We start from the raw sequence: 17257 nt of genomic DNA on the forward strand, positions 1-17257 counted from the left end.
TTTGTTTTTAATGTTGGCATTGAATGGTATCAGTACCCCCAAATCCCCCACTGAGATGCATGTGCACGAATACGAGTGCTATCAGATCGTATTAATGTCTTCTTTTGACATGGCACTTCTCAACCAAGGCTGCAGTCTAATCCCATAGTTAATATGGCACGTGCAAACAGATAATACATCGATAGTTTGTGTTTGCAGGGGAAGGGTTTAAGGTGTGAGGAAAACAAGGCACTGATTAACTTCTGCAAGGTGTTATGGCATTCTGGGTATCCAATGGGTATTCCTTGCATTGTAATTATACTTCTAGAATTGAAAAACAGTATTTCCTCCAAATACAGAACTGAAACGTTAACATCATACAAAAATAAAAGCCAAGACTGGAGGGGAAGGGAGACAACTGCAGTTAGCATTGCTTTACCAGTAAGGGAATTTACAGTATACCAGCTTCTCTGCAGTTGCTTCCCATAGCATCAGTGGGAAGCCTTTGCGTTGCGCTCTCATCTGAACTGCTGAATTAGATGTAGATCTGCTGCGCTTAGTTTAGGCCTGTGCCCAAGGTGTGCATTTGTCCTAGGCTCACTGCTGGGCAGAGGAGCAAGGATCACTTCCTGCTGGTACCTCTGCTCGTCTTCTGGCAAGCGAGAGGCTGCTGTGTGCGTGTTTGATACCTGAGGTGTATGTGGCAGGAGGAAATACAAACATAGGTTACGAGTTCTGGCAGCTGTGGTCTGTCTGGGGTTGGTTCTGATGCTGAGGAGAGAGATGTAACTGGGATTCCTTCCCTCTGTGATTGCGGTCACAAGCCGTGTCCTCGTGTCACGCTTATCCAGTCAGCTGCCTTTAGCAGAGCTGGTGCTGGTAGAGCAGCACCCTCCATGTGTAGGGCTGTGCTTGCTGTGGGATCCAGGTGGTCCTTCTGTTCTCACACCTCTAACTCTTTCCAGTTTGTTTCCTGCAGAATGTTTTGATTATGTACATATATGTGAAGGAAGAAGGAATTTCTTTGCACAGCAGCAGAAACTCGAGAATAGGTTTGAAGATGCTGTCATCCAGACTTGTGTCTCACGTAGACTCCAGGTTATTGTGAAGTCCAGGTTTCTTCAGGGCTTGAGTGAATACTTTTCTCTTTCTGCAGTTGTATGCACTCTAATTATATTATGCTTATAGCCTTAGTTCCCAAGCAATTACAATGTATGAAATGAAGAGTTTGGACTGTCACAATAAGCTGCACTTCAGAGAGCAAATGGCTACGTGAAAAGAGACACCTGGAGGTTTGCAAAGTGAGATGTACCCAGTATACAGCTATCTATTCCCACGGAGTAAATAAAATGCTTTTTAACTGTTCAAACTAAGGAGAAACGAAGACGAGAGGTGTTAAGCAGAAGTAGCCACTTCTACAAGCAGCTTTGTGAACAGTTGCTCACTCAGAGCAATCATCTTCTATGGCAGTGATATCCGTTAGGTCAGAACCGGGCAGTAACTCTTCCTGGGTAGGTGTGTCATCTTTATTTTAATGATCAAGGTTTTTCTGAGTCTGAGAAACTTCGCGTATTGCCTCTCATGATGTGTCTGTGCCTGGATGTCCTGTTTGTTGGGTGTCTGGAAAAGTTTTATTTGTTGTTTTGGGAAGTCGCAGCAAGCTTGAACCTGCAAAAGGCAATGGCCTGATGTCCTGTGTGTTGGTTCCTCTGCTGGCTGGTTGATGTCCTCATTTGGAATGATTTCTGCCTAGTTTCAGGTTACTTCTTAGGAAGTAGGAGGAGCCCAAGCCAGCAGAGGAACGTATGCTGCACCTCAATCTTCACAGCAATGATGGTCATGGTCGGCACAGAGGAGGTTCAGACTTCCAGCGAGAGATCTGTGGCTGAGAATTCTCAGTCATTGCACAAAAGCAAATGGAGTGTGGAGGAAAAACCGCGGAGTATCTACATGATAAACTGTATTTCAGGGCTCTACAATGTTTCAGCTTGGAGTAAATCCAGATCCTTAGGATTTTGTTGTCATGCTAAGAGTTTGAAGTTATGTTTACATATCTTCAAATTGCAGTGTGTTTATGTGCAGACAGCCTGTGCGATAGGATCAGGCAGTACATCTTAGGAAGTCCTGAACTAGGTTGTTGATTTGGAGACAACATCGTGTGGAGAGTGTCAGTTATAATTACCACTGCACTGTAGAGGTCTGCGTGGTTTTTTTTGGCCTTCATTGTGAACAAATACAATATTGCTTGTAAGGTGTCCATTAATCTACTTCAGTGCAGTGGATGTTGAGGTTTTCATTTTGACAGGAATACCTTAAAGGCCTGTGAAATGTACATCCTAATATTGGCTAAGTGGACATCATGATGTTCTAATCCAACTTGGTATAGGTAACGCGTTGCTGAATTACAAAGTTGCTGTGCCTCTCAAATCTGATCCAGAGCAGTGGCCATTTTCAAGGAAGGGGACCTGAGACACGTCCTCAATCATTAGTTGTCTCCCAGGTGAGGAGTTTCAAGTTGCATGCTGGTTCTCTGTAATCCGCAAGACTTTCCTAAAAATCAGACAGAGAACTGGGATACTATGATTAGTCTCATCCAGGTCTTGAAGTATTTGTTTTCTCATCTCCTTCCTTCCGTGACCTGGATCCAAAGCCAGTTTTTCTTCAGTGGTGCTTTGGCTTGTGGTTGGCAGAGATCAACAAACAGTGGCATTTTATGGAGTTGCAGGGATTTAATTGTGGACAGGGTGCTTTGCGGTGCAGCATTAGGTGTGTTTGTGTGTTGAGCCATTGGCTGTCAGCTGTGGCTCTGCTGTTGTCCTGCAGGACGTAGGGCTGGGCGGGCTGCGCACCCATTGCTGCGTGTGTCCCCATGGGCACATCGAGTCTCCCTGCTGCTGTCAGTAAGCTGGGAGCTGCTTGGCTTTCAGTTAGCATCATTATATAGTGCTGCCCCTTTCGCATGACCTTTACCTCCGATACGTAGTTTGGAGAAGTAGTCCTGCATTCACTTTTCAGTTAGTGTTCTGGAATGTAGCCCTGGAGGATGGCTATCATTTATTATTTCTCCAAGCATTGGACTCCCTGAATGCTATTTCTTAAAAAGTGTGATCTATTAATTATTCCCCTAAAACAACGTGTTACTTGGAGCAGCCCATCTCTGGAGTCACTTCTCGTCTCTTTCTTCTGTTATGAAAAGAAATGCTTTTCAGTTGTAGGTACTTTCCCCACACTGGTATCTACCTATTTCCACGTGGGTTTTCTTTTGTAAGGAACTGATTACTGTGCTAAATGGCAAATATCATTTGTTTATGAAATCACCAGTGACGCCCTGGGGACAGGTGCTAACGCTTTGTTGGGTGGTGGCTCAGAGGTGTGCAGTTCTGTTCTAGTTTCCGAAGCTGCTCTCAGGCTGTGGTCGGTCTGTAGTTACACCCAAAGCGGCTGCTGGGCCGTGTCCACGTGCTGCAGGCCCCTGCTCTCCACTCTGTTAGGGGCAGCTGAACCTGCAACTTGTGTCCCTCTGGCTGTTTAGAAATGGTCGCCTTTTTTCCGTGGTCCTTTGTTAGTACTTGCATAGGATCTCACTTTGTTAGTACTTGAGTAGGGTCTCTCTTGTGCTCTTGTAGAAGGGTGAATGCCTCTGTGAAAGGGGATTTCAAAGCCCTAAGATGATCGGCAAAAGTAACTTTGAAGTCAGCAGTAATAGCTGAGAAGGGAACTGTATTCAGCCTGGGGCAAGGTGTTGTCGGCAACTGCAGAAGGGAGCAGGAAGTGCTGTTCTGCATCGCCCTGGGCAGGTTGCACAGCTCTCAGCCTCCAGCCAGGCCCAAGGTCTGCTGCCCACCTCCTTCGCCCCATTGGCGATGATCAGCGGAGCCCGGCACCTGCGGGCACTGCCACAGATCCTCCTGCTCTGCTCCTCAGCTGCCAGATCAGTGTTTGGAAAGTTATGGAAAATTAATTATTGATTACAGATGTGCCTTGGTTCAAGGAAGGTAAAAACGAATGGGCGCGTTGACGTTGAGGGACGTGATCTGCTCTGTGAAACTGATTGTCTTTTGCTCTGCTCCTTCCCTCCTGCTGTTTCTGCTCCTCTCTTGCCCCCTCCCCCTTCCCGCATGCCGGATAAAAGACAGGCCTGATAAAGTGAGAGAAACAAGATTGGTTTTCTAAGGGCACCGGGCCCTTCACGATCAGCTAAATCACGGGCTGTCTGGCTCCGGGGCTGGGTGATGACCTGCTCCCCGCGCCGTGGCACTCTCACCCCCCGGCGGGATGTTATGATGTGCACCCAGGCGGCTGCAGGGGGCTGCAGTGAAGGTGAAACTGTCATATCGATCTTTTTAGCACTAAAATATGAGCCACTTTACTCCACTCCCCGATGCTGTGATGTGAAAAATAATAACTCGGATCCAAATTAAAAATATTGATCTCTGGAAGGTGTTGAAAGTAAATAAACACCTTCCGAAGTTTTCGGGTCAGCCAAGAAATGGTATTCAGCAATAAATGTGTCGGCGTGTCAGAATCCAGGGTTCTTGATCTGTTTTTCCTTTTGAATTGATTTTTCATTACTTACTTCCTAAAAGTGTTGGAATTTGGTCCTCTACTGTTAAATCCCAGTGTTTGGGCAAATTATTTCTTTGGGGCTTATGAGGTTCTCCTAATCCACTCGCTCATTGATTGATTGATTTTTGACTCAATAAACTTGCATTACCCTTCCTTTATTTAAGGCTTTCATCATAATTTTTTGTACATTTAGGCTTGACTTTTTTATTTCCGTCTAACAGATGAGCTGACATTGGTCTATCAAACATGTGGGAAAACAATTGCCACAAGGTTAATTTTATTGCTAGCTCCATGCATTTTAAGTAGGTGCCAGGTATTTTCCACTACAGGCTGATAAATTGCCATTGAACCACTAAAGCATAAGAATGAAGAGAAGCGCTGTAACAACAACAGAAACCCCAATATAAATGCATCGCACTGCATAAGCATTAAATGGATTATTTTTGCTTCATTGGTTTAACTTCATTTTATATCTAACCAGAAATAGGCACACGGTAATGTAACGAGCTCCTGAAGTGTTACCCTGCTCACGCACTAATGCTGCAGTGTTATGAATTGGCACAGAGATATTTCTGCATAGTGGAAACAGTGAAGTACTGCGATGTACTTCTTCAAAAAAGCAGTTTTCCTTTACAAACCAGTCATTTTATTTTTAGACAGCAAAACATTCTCCGGGAGCAGAAATATTGGTGTTACTCTTTTCTGGCAACTTTTACAAAGCTGCTTTTCAATGTTGTAAGGAATGGCAGAGCGCCCACGCTGCTATTGAAGAGTTTTGGTGAGAATGAGAGCAGCTTCTTCCATTAATATAAAAAGGAGCTCAGTCAACATGAAGTGTGTTTTTTAAAAAACAAAACAACAACTTGAGCCATTGTGCTCTTACAGTGGGGCCTTCAATCTGTTCTGGGGCTCGTTGAGTTGGTGCTCATACTTCTGCAAACTTTGGGGCAGGCACATCTGCATCATGTTCTTCCTTTAGCAGATTTCCTAACACGTGCCTGATGGTTTGCATACAGTTAGGCTCCTGTGTTTGTGTTTAATTCATGGAGATGTGATCCATTAAGAGGGAAAAAAGCAGAGCTCCATAAATTACTTCACAGGGCTGATGGCATTTTAGTCATTGTCTGCTTCTCTGCGTAACTGCATTTCATCAGCCGATTTCTGCTTTTGTTCACACGTCTGGGTGCTGTGCAGGGGCTCCCTGCAAGTGGTGGATGCTCTCAGCTGTATCCAGGCGCAGGGGGTGATCATAGTTCTGGGATTTGTGCTGTTCTTGTAAAGCATGAGTTTATGTGGCGCTCGTATAGAAGAGCTGCTGCTCAGCTCCCAGGTTTTGAACACGTAAACATAAAGGCATGTGTGTATTTTCCTCTATTCACTGGATACTGACGTAAGGTAATTGCATATTGATGTAAAATTCCATATTGACGTAAGGTAAATTGTAAAGTTTTAAAGTTCTGATGGATTTCTTTTTTCTGTAATAGTATTGTAACTAAAATTTCAGTAGGAGATACTGTAACAGCTTTGTGTGTGTGTGTGAGACTGGTAAAGCAGTATATTATCCTTCTAGAGTTCTGTTAGAAGCAGGCCTCAGATCCACATTGCCCCAAAGGAGCTGTGCCCCCCGGCATTCTGCCTTTGGAAGCAGGTGGAGGGCCGTGGTCACGGGCTGGGCTGGGCAGCAGGCGGAGCCCCACGCCTGCTCTGTGCTGAGCTGAGCACCGGGGGCTTGCAGCAGTGTTGGAGGCACTGGGGATTATGGGCTGTGGCACTGCAGGGGTCGGGCAGTAGCTTGCGGAGGTGGCATCAGTGAAATAACCATGTGTGGTCCTCCTGCTTTCTGGGTATCCTTCCATGTTCCTGGCACAGAGCTTCTGACTCTCCTTAATTCGTGTAGAATAAGGCAGGCTTAAATTCATGTTATGGAGATGAGTATTTTTCAAGGATTTTTAGGCACGATGCAACTAAATGTCATGCACCAGAGCTCTGTAGTGTGCTTTTCCTCCTGAGACGAGGGAGAGTAAGGGTGAGGCAGGAAGTCTTCAGTACTGCTTTGCTGAGCTGTGCTGGGCTTTCTGTGAGCCTTTGGCGTTGGAAGGGTTGTGCGTTTCCCTTTGCATGCATGTGCCTCTGCAGCTGTAGCAGCGGCATTGCGGCTGACTTGGGACTGGAGCTGCCCAGTCCCTGCTGACCCTGAGAGAGGAGCAGAGGCGAATGACGTGTGGCCCTGGCCAAAGTGCAGTGAAATTGTATGTTTTTGTGGTAGGTAAGTTCCTACCAGGAGCAGGATTTATCTGCTTTCTCTGTGTTTAGCTGCTGACTTTGTGGGTCGCACTCACCTGACAGCACCTCAAGGCAGCACTGGCATGGTGCATCCAGGCCAGTCGTGCCCATGGGCTGTGTCAGATCAGCAGGGCTGTGATGGATTTGTCTTGAGAAGGACAGAGCACCATATTCATCTCTCTTTTCAAAAATCACGTATTTCATTGGAGAAAAGGAGAGCTTTGAAGTTAAACAATTTAGGTAAATCTGAGACCCGATGCTGCTAATTCATTGTTCCAGAGAAGCTGTAGTATGAGAATATAGCAGCTCTGTTGTTACTGTCCTCAGCTCGTGCTATCCCAGGCACGCAGCGTAGTGAGGTAGAGGTGTCAATAGCAGTTCAAGTGTTCCTAGCTATGGTCAGTTTGTCCTTTTAAGTTAAAATCAGTTTTGGTCAGAATGTCCTTCAATTCAATCACTTGTCACTAGATTTTCTCAAAGAGTTTAAGAAAAAAAAAAGTAAAAAAAACCAAACATGTAGCTACTGATTTGTTGGTAAAGGTTTGAGCAGGCTGTACTGTGGTTGAACCATATATCAAGGGGAAAGACAAATACGGTTGAATGCTGTGTCATAGCACGTATTTGTGTTGTATGTACAAATATTCTACAAGAAGTCTGTTGGTGAACAAACTGAAAAATTGTTAGACTCCTGAAGAGCTTGAAGTCCTGTTAGCACTTGTCGATAGGAGGGCACTGAAGCAGTGAACACAGAGCGAAAAAGATGCAATGGCTGATGTGGAATTTGGATTTGTGGTCCTTTCATTCAGCGTGTTTTTCCACAAGGATGCTCTCTCCTCTTGCTGGAATTGTTGACACCTGTGAGCCTTTTGACTCCTTTCCACTCCAGTTGCTCAATTTTCAGTCGTGCTCAGGATTTATCAAGTTACCTTCTGTTAGGGCCATAGGACAGTTATGAGGCAAAACGTGGTGCTTCTTATAAACTGCAGTTTTGGTTTGGCTCCTTGGTTGGGTTTGCTAAAGGGGCTGAACCCAGAACGTTGAGTCTGTGTAGGCCCTGACCCAAAAGGATGGTTTGTTTGTTCAAGGTGGGCATCTGATCCGAATAGCACTTTGTGTATCCGGCTTAGGATAAATCTCACGAGGAGGAAGCTCTCCTTACTGCATGCTGTGTATGAAGCGGGTCTGAAGATCAGATTACTAAACTAGTGAATATCCTTTGGTTTTGTGTATGTTCTCACAGCTTAGTAAAAACCTGGTAGAAATAAAGAAAGATGCGATACTGAACATAGTGTAAAAAAGAAGATGATTTTCAAATAGGACATTTGTAAGTGTAAGCAAGTAGGAATCTACTGAGTGTTCTCTCTTAAAAGCTTATCAAATGAAATTTGGAATGTACGACGTCGATCACTTATCCTACCTCCAACAGTAAAACCGTTTGAATAATTCTGAGTGAGTTTGTCAGTTGCCTGAGTTTTACCGATGCTTTCTTTGTTCTTAAAGCACTTAAGATCACTGATAATTAACTGGCTTTGTTAAGCTAACACAGGTCAACATGCATGATAAATGGAGCTATTACTGTACATAGGAAAACAATTAATTTGTTGCTCCATATGGTCTGATGTCCATTAACATGCCCTATTAATATTTCAAAACAGAAAAGCTGTAATTAAGCGTACACAGGTTTTAGATGATATGCAGAGGAAAGTGTTGGCTATTCAGGCACTGATTTGCGTGAAGCACTTTTGTTTCTTCACAGCTGAGCAGTGATGACTTCGCTCTGCTGGCTTGGGTCGGGCAGCTGCTGGCATCCATACGGCAGCAGCAGCATCCTGCCCTCAGCGCTGCCTGCCCCGGGGGCAGCTTTCTCTTTCCTTTATTGTGAATGCAGGAAAACTTGAGGAGAAACATCTTTGTCTTGTTGAATTCTCACACAGTGTTACTTTTACAGCATATTCGTGCAATTAATTGTCAGTTGTGGAATGTGGCGTTACATCGTCAGCGCCCGTGTCTGAGTGAGAGGCATTTTATGATGTTAGTGCACGCGCTGTACAGCGTTGTCTGCAGTGATAATTTTGCTGTGCTGTGAGACAGCTTTCCTCGTAATCCTGAACTTAATGTGAAAATCCCACCCGAACGTCTCATTTCCTTTTTACAGTTTTGTTCAGCAACGCGTTCTTTGGTGAACATAGAGCTGCTTATTGTTCACACAGACAGTAGCGAAGTCCTTGCACTTGTCATTAAACAGGCAAAGGAGTAAAGCACTGTTTTATGTTTGGTGTTCTGACACTTTTATAAGGATAGCAATATTTGGTTCTGTTTTCAAAACAAAAAAGTCTCATCTTTGTCTCCCGTGTCTGAGTTCGGAATCTGTTGCTGTTCTTTGAGGAGGAAACTCATTAACTAAAAAGATAGAGGGAAGTCAGGACTGGAATTTGACTTCTGCAGCACCATCAGCTTTGTGTTTGAGGATCTGGGAATGGAACGCCACGCCTGAGGCACGTGAAAGAAAAGGAAGCTTCCCCTGCTTTCCATTCCAGAGTTCTGTCTGTGCCAAAGTTAGTTAATACGTTTTAGAAGTTAAACTTTGAATACTAGTTTTATTTATTTCTTTTTATTCTTTCACAGTTTTGACATTGTCCTTGGCTACCTCTTTAGGTTTCTTCCTTTGACAGCTCATCTAAGAAAATTCTGTGATTTGACTGATTTAATGACGGAGCACGTGTGAGATGGTGGAGGTTTTAATTGTCCTGAAATATATTTTTCCTGAGTCTGTGGCCATCTGCAGTCTGCTTTTTAGAACCACTGATTGATGAATTCTGCTGTAATTTAAACCAAAAGTTAATAGGACAGGCCTACTCGGATCTCATACAAGTTATTAGACCTGCAGGGCACTTTGAAATATGCCATTTATTACTCAAAGAAGTGCAAGCCAAAAATGTTTCATATGTGCTCATAAAAATTCAATATAATTATTTCAGGGAACTTCAGGAAATGCAACTGCTCGGGTGAGCTGGATTTATGAAAACAATGCCTGGTGGCAGGAGTGCAGTGACACCCAGTGCTGCGCTCTGAGCTGCTCGGCCGGCGGCGGTCTGTTAGTCCTCCAACTTCCTTGGCAGAAGTTTTCTCACTGCCTTTTATCATTGGATTAGGTCTGTGACGTTCAGTGTTTCAGTTTTGCCATATGCTCCAAAACGTCAAATATTGATAATTCCCTCGGTGTTTTGCCTAAATTGTGGTGTATTTTTGTATCCTGGAGTCGAGCCGATGAGCTGAAATGAAGATAGCGTGGCCGTGTTTCCAGCTAGTCAGACTGGAAATACAAACTGAATGCTTTGGCTGTCTCATAAAGTTTAAGGTTTTCTTTTATTAAAATCTTCCTTTGAAATAATAAATGACTACAGGTTGTCATGGCAGGGTCTAGAAAGGCCAGCACATAGAGCGGGCTGAGATTTCATCTGAGCGTAGTTGAGTTTTATAGATCTATTTATGAGATCCAATACTGTAATGATGTAATTTTGCTTGTCTAATAAATGTAACTGTACAGGCAAAGGATGGCAAATATTTCCATTGTGACCAAAATCCTTTAAACTGCAGCCACTTTGATCTTAAAGCTCATGCTATTTAATAAATGCTGGCTATTCTTCTAACAATCACAATTATTTAAAGGGTTTTCAAAAGGGATAGAGCAAATCAAATAAAACAATTACTGTTCTATCTCATTCTGAAGTTAAGTGTATTTTTAATGTGGGTCTTGTTTAGTGTCTCCTCCCAGTTTTCATCCATTATCACAATAATTGAGTTTGTAGCTGGAATTAAATTTATCAAATTGTGTTATCCTCTTTTGAAATTGGATAGGTATCCTGGCAGTGGGAGCTAGAAGTTAATCTGCTTTGCTAAAGCCTCCAGTGGCACAGTGGCAACAGGATTGAGAAGGCTCAAACATTTTCCTGTCACCCTGGACACGATGTAATTTCTCCTCAATCCCTTGTGCAAATAATGACATTTGAATCGAGCATTAACAGGCTTAATTACTTTAAAATTGTCATTTTAATTTACACTGATACAGTATTGATCATACAAGCAGAGATTAAGCTGTTCACTGGAGCAGATGATGGGGAATTAAACATTAAAGGGTCCTCGTGGGGCTGAGAGGCCGCCCAGAGAGTGCCAGAAGAGGAATGATATTTCTCCGTAATGAACTGGCGGCATGCAGGGACATGAATCTTTGGCCTACTGGAAAAAGGGAAATAATGGGGTTTGGGAAGCATTTGCAGGTTATTCATTCGCTGCCATGCACCAATTCTCCAGTGATTCATCCACCTCACCAACATTTATTTATCTAGCAAATTCAGGAGCGCTGACCTTTCTGCTAAGTACATTTAACATAAGACGGAGCGAAATATTTTAGGTGCAACTTTTTATAAATATTGGTTATTGTTTCCTATTTCTGACTAATATTGAAGAGTTATTGAAGCTGCTGCGTACCTGCAGCCATTTCCTCTGCTCGTGGTGATCGTGTGGACTTCATAAAGAGATCCGAGCCTTGTGGGTGGGAGGAGGTCTTCCAAAGCCCTCGGCCTCATTTACGCGCGGTATGATTTCCTTTTTCGGTAAACCTGAATTAAGGTTAATTTTAGGCAAGCTGACACAAGTGTGCATGGCAGATTTTTATTATGTGTGGAAGATCGTCCCTCATGGGACAACAAAAGTGGCTAAGTCTAATCCTTGTAATACCTCCAAGCCAAAGCTGTCGCTGAAGGGAGGATGCTTCGAAAGGCCAGGGAGGTACGCTCAATAGCTTAAGACCAACGCTTTTATTCAGCATTTAGGATTTTGCCTAGCAACTTGTTGGAGATGTGATTGGGAAACAAGGATCACTGTTTTGATGATCTACTGCTTAAAAATTCACAGTTAAGCGTGGGTGTTAAATAATAAAAGAATTGCAGTTGTGTGTTCGTATGCAGCAGCGAAGTGTTTGCTTTCTCTCCCGCACGGAGCTGGTAGGTTGCTTTTCACTGCACGCCCTTGTGGTTCTGTGAGGAAGGCTGAACCGGCGTGTGGCAGAGCAGAGCCGGAGGAGTCGCATTGCTTCCAGTCGTCCAATTTAAAATCTCCTTTCTGAAAATTGACTTTTTCTCACTTAAAGCACGTGTGGCCACATTGCAGCCTGTTGACCTCAGGTGCGAAGTTGTGTTATTTTGGTAAATATGTAAATCCCCGAGGAAATCCTTTGGAGTTGATATCGTCTGTGGATTCATTAGTAGAACTTCCTTAGGATGTTGTTGTTCTTACCTATAACAAAGGGACCGTTCCTGAAAAGAAATAACATGATGCAACATGAGAATTCTTATGCTCTTAAGTCAGGAAAATATTTTGAATAAAAATCTGATGTACTTCCAGAAGGAAAAGGCATTGGTTTAGGATTCAGAAACATATATCCATAACTTTGATTGTTGGTTTTTTGTTTTTTTTTTTTTAAGTTTAAAAAAATTGAGAGCTAAGGAAAAATTGTTTAATTTTTTTTTAATCAGGAATGACGTTCTGATTGGTTTTTCGGCTATGGCTTCCTTTGCTTTGGAGTTGCAGTCTGAAGCTCATACCTGTTGGCTCTGATTATTTTCTCGCATTCATGCCTGCTAATACGGGTCTGGTTGTTTTCATTTACAAATCCTGTTTTTGATACAGATACTTCTTAGTACTTGCTGTGCTTTTTCACACAGTATTACTTATTTTCACTTTGCACTCCTACTCTAGGGCTGTTGTTTCCTACCGGTTGCAGAAGCAGGTCCATGTCTTGCTGTGCAGACGGTGGCATTGCTCCAGCACCACAGGCTGTGGCTTGAGGGTACCTTAGGAGCCAAGGCAGCTGCAGCAGCATGAGGACAAGTGTAGCCATGGCTTCTCCAAAAACTACACATAAAATCCAGTTTGCATGCAAGGCATTTGCAGTGATGGAGCGTAGCTAAAGGTATTTGGGCATTGTGAGTGGAAGTAAAGGAAAATGAAAGGAAACGGCGGTGTGTGACTATGGTGGAAGTCGGGTGGGAGAGAAGAAGAAAAGAGAGGAGGTCTGTATTAATTTGGTCGGAAGAGTCCTTGTGCCGGCATCGCAGGGTGAGGTCAGGGCTCACTGAGTCTGACCCTCTGCAGAAGAAGCCGCAGTGTGTTCCAGCTTTTTGGGGGATATTTTTACATTGTCTGTGCAGGGCAGCATAAAAGTGGTACCCTAGGAGAAAAATGAATTGCATTGAGTCATGATTCCAGCTGTGTGTATTTAATTACAGCTACCTCTATTCAATATAGAGATGGTCTGACTGATCTGTTTCATGGGCTTAGGCCATCACATAGCTTCCAATAGCAGACCAGGTTACAGCACGGCAGTGTTTGCTGCATTGCAGAGCAGGTCTCGTGACTTCAGTCGGTGCACGGCCCTCATGCACCTGCTGGGAGCATCCTTGCTTCCCCTGGCAGTGCACAGAAGGACCAGTTCCCTACAGTTCCCCTGTTTTCCTTTCCCACTCGCACTCTGTTTGCTCTGCATATACATACGTGCCTGTTTCCTCCTGCCCTGTTATATGGAGTGTGTGTAAGCAATTCAGGGAAATTGTTTGTGCTTTTTTCCTCCTATAGTAATGCTGTGGGTTTTTTTTCTGGGAAATTGACTATTTGGGGTTCTGTTGTATCTGTGCAGAGGGGTGTTTCGCCTTGGAAGATATGCTCAGTGCAGAGGTGCCCACTGGCCCAGCAGCAGCAACTTGGCCCCAGCTTTCTCTGTATGGGGCTGCCACAACCCACAAGGCCGTCTGTGCATTGATAACCCCTGGTTACATCTAGGGGGAATGTTGGGTTTCTGTGTAACAAAGTAACAGTCTATATCCAGTTCTTCGTCTGCTAATGTATCATTGCGGACACTGATAGAGACATCTGAAATATAATTAAATGGCAGGAATGCTCTATTCGTCTCAGTAAGACAAAGCATGGAATAGGTTCATTTGACTTGGAACATGTAATTAGCATAACCCTTCTGGATGCTTGTTTTATCATTTGCAATATAGTAAAAGATTGATTATAGTACTGTACCTTTTGAATTTCATTAATAGAATTGTTTTGTCCACTTGATTAATATGTTGCCTCAACCCCGGAATAATCAGATTAAGCGAGGTTACCCTGTTCCTTCTGACTTGTAGCTCTGATTTCTGTACAGTAACTTTTCACTGAGCCCTGCTGTAAAATGCTCCTCACTGTCCTGAATGCATTGCAGCGTGCATCTGCTCCTGGATTCCTCCTGGTGCTTTAGAATGGGCACTTCACTGTGCATGTGTGCTTTGCAAGCAAATGTTTTTTGAGCTGTGTTTGAATTCTAAGCAGCGGAGGATGGAGGTAGGGTGTCTTCGTTGTACCTCCCTTGATGAACAGAATGCCTGGTATTCGTATGTATAGAAGTCCTTCAAGTGTGTCAGGTATTATTTTGGGTCTTTGCATCGTGGATGGATCCCCAATTTTGACTTTAAGCAAATCGTAAGATATTAAGAGCTTTTTTGTTTAATTTGTTTTTTTGCTTGTGTAATTTTATTAAATAAAGTCTAGACCTTTTAGTGTCATTGAGATTAGAGATTGAGTTCTGTGTTTGCCATTCACATGCTTGCAGTTTATCAGTGTCAACTGCATTAAATCAGTGGCATCCCAACAACTGCACTAAAAGTAACTGATCCTGTTTGAAGGAATGTTTCTTATTGTTGAATGTGTCTTTTTTCAGATTCTTAGGAGTGAAGTTTGTCTGTCTTGTAGCTGTCAGATAGGGCAGGGCTGGCAGTGGGATGAGCCGGCAAACAAAGCAGCTCTGCAGGCAAATCGTGGGGTGGAGCCACCTTATTTCCTGAGCTGCCCGAAGGGGAGTGCAAGCAGTTGCTTTCAGGGCAGCCTTATGGGCATTGCTTGCAGAAATCCTTTTGTTGAAAATTGCATTGCAGTTCCGAGGAGCATATGTGCAGATTTCACTTGAAACTGTCATCGTCCACCTCGTGTAATAAAAGCTTTCAAATTTGAAGGGTGCATTTGCTCACCTTACTGTACTTGCATTAATTTCATTTTGCTCAAGAGGAGGATTTTCTGCTGGATTAGGCAAAAATGTAGATTTAGTAATAAACCACTAAGACAGTGGAAATGAGTAAGAGGCCCACATACATAGTCTGTTTGACATGTTTTGACAAAGTGTGTAGAATTAAATGCTGCAAATTCTGTTGAAATCTACAGGTTTCATGATAACAGAAAAAGAAAGAAAAACTGCCTGGACGATTCAGCAGTGCATTTTACAGACTTCAGAAGAGACAAGAATGCTGACTGCTTTGGTGCTGCCCTATACCTGGTGGCTCTGCTTCAGTCCTGCAAACATGGGTTTTGCCATTTTATTGGTGTCCTTCAGAATCCTGCAGCTTTGCTCTCTGGTGCAATATCAAGCCCACAGCATTGTATTTTCTGTCCTCCCTTTGGACTTAGCATGCGTTGCAGCCAGCTCCCAGCAAGGAGCTGCAGCCCAGCCCATTTCCTTGCACCTCCGCACAAAGACCTTTCACTCGCAGAAATCTCCACTCAGCTTCTGCTGGTGTGCAGGTATTGTTGCTCTCACTGTTGGCTTTGGTGAAAGCATCCCCTCTACATCAGGCAGCGTCAGTGTTTCTTTCGTGGGCCTTTTCCTTGGCTTCCAGTGTTCTGTGTAACTCCACAGCTGCATTTCCTGGGGATCTGCTCCATGATCTTCCCAGGCACAGACGTGAGGCTCACTGCTCTGTAGTTCCCCAGATCTTCCTTTCGAAATGGGAGCAGCGTTTCTCCCAGTCACTGGGCGCTTCACCCATCAGCCATGGCTGTCCAAACACGATGGAGATTTTACCATTCTTAGAGTCTTCCTGTTGTTTGGGCCTGAATACAGGGGAACTATTTCCCAGATGAAGGGAAATTCCTTCTGTATTGGCAAAGGTGAGGGATGCTTGGGGGCTATGGAAACAGAATACAGGAGTGGGAAAATTTACAAAGCCTGAACACAGTTCTGTGGCAAAGAATTGAAGTTTCAGCATTTTTTTTTTTTTTTTAATTTCTAATTGCTGAGAAATCTGAAGATGGAAAAAGAAACATGCTTTAGATGTGGTTCAGCATCTCTTCATTTCTAACTGCTAGCGATGGGAGGCACGGCGCAGTATGGGTCAGCTGTTTACTTTGCATCCATCCCCACAGGCATCTTGCTACACAAAAACTGTACTGCGCATAGATTGCATATATGCATATCTGTGTAAAATACATATGAAAATTCGAAGTATCATAATAAAAAAATGTGAATGAAGCTTAACCCTTATTCCAAGATTGAGATTTAAGTTTCTGTCTGCAGGAGTCAGTGTTTGAGGTCACTGCAGTGTTTGAGTCACTGAACTTTAAGACTGCATTCATCACAGCTTCCTCGACTGATACAAATTCCTATGCGTTAAGTCAATAAGCATGCTTACATCAGACAGCAGTTCTGTCTGGAAAATAAGATTAATGTCTGTCATAAAAGTGACATGAAGAGACAACTCATTTGATTTATACAGACTGTTTTAAAACTGAGACGAAAAAAAAAATTCAAGTTACTACTTTTACCAATATAGATGATTTTTTTTCTCACTTTTACTATTATTAAAACATTATTTTCAAATGGTGAATAATGGTGGCAGTCGTAGAACCGCCACGCTTGGCAGAGTCCTCCAAGATCATCTAGTGCAACCATCCACATAGCAGCAATGTTTTCCCACTCAACCATTCCGTGGTACCATATCTGAACGTTTCTTCAGCACCTGCATCAGGGGCTCCACCACTCCCTGCATCCTGTTCAGCACCTGACCACTCTTTCAGAGTTGTTGTTCCTAATATCCCTGGCACAATGTGAGGCTGTTCCCTCTTCCCTCTCATCTGTCACTGGTTACTCATCATCTTACAAGTTGAGTAGAGTTGCTGATTTTTTTTTTAATTGTTACTGGCTGAATAACATAAATATTGGCTGAATAATGTCTGAAGGATTTCCATGTTGAGAAGAGACTTCTACCTGGGACCAAGCCTTTCCGTGATCTTTACTTTTCATTACTCTTCTCTGAAGCTCGTCAGATCTTCCATCTTTAAAAACCAGAAATCAGCTGGACAGGCCATACTAAAACTCTTCATCCTCTGACATTTTAGGATGCTAAGCGAGAAGCACTCAGTAATTTTTCTCATTTTTATCTGCGTTGCCTGCAAATCAGAGGTTGTCCATTTCTATTTTTCTCTTAAGTAATTCAGTTTGCTCTGTGGCTTGCTGGAGCATAAAAAGAAAAACGTTGTTGTCTATTATCAATGCAGTGGAACCTATGCATAATGTAATCATGTCTATAAGAAATTTAAGTGTACTGAGTATTTTTTTTTC

The 17257-nt window shown here is 43.3% G+C and overlaps 1 protein-coding gene across 7 annotated transcripts in view; it reads left to right on the plus strand.

Moving 5' to 3' along the window:
- The window catches only part of INPP5A (inositol polyphosphate-5-phosphatase A), a 210061-nt gene that overhangs the window by 75523 nt on the left and 117281 nt on the right, over positions 1-17257 (plus strand). The gene's annotated exons all lie outside the window — the stretch shown is intronic.

Source organism: Lagopus muta, chromosome 5 (assembly GCF_023343835.1).
Source record: "Lagopus muta isolate bLagMut1 chromosome 5, bLagMut1 primary, whole genome shotgun sequence".
Lineage (NCBI taxonomy): Eukaryota > Metazoa > Chordata > Aves > Galliformes > Phasianidae > Lagopus > Lagopus muta.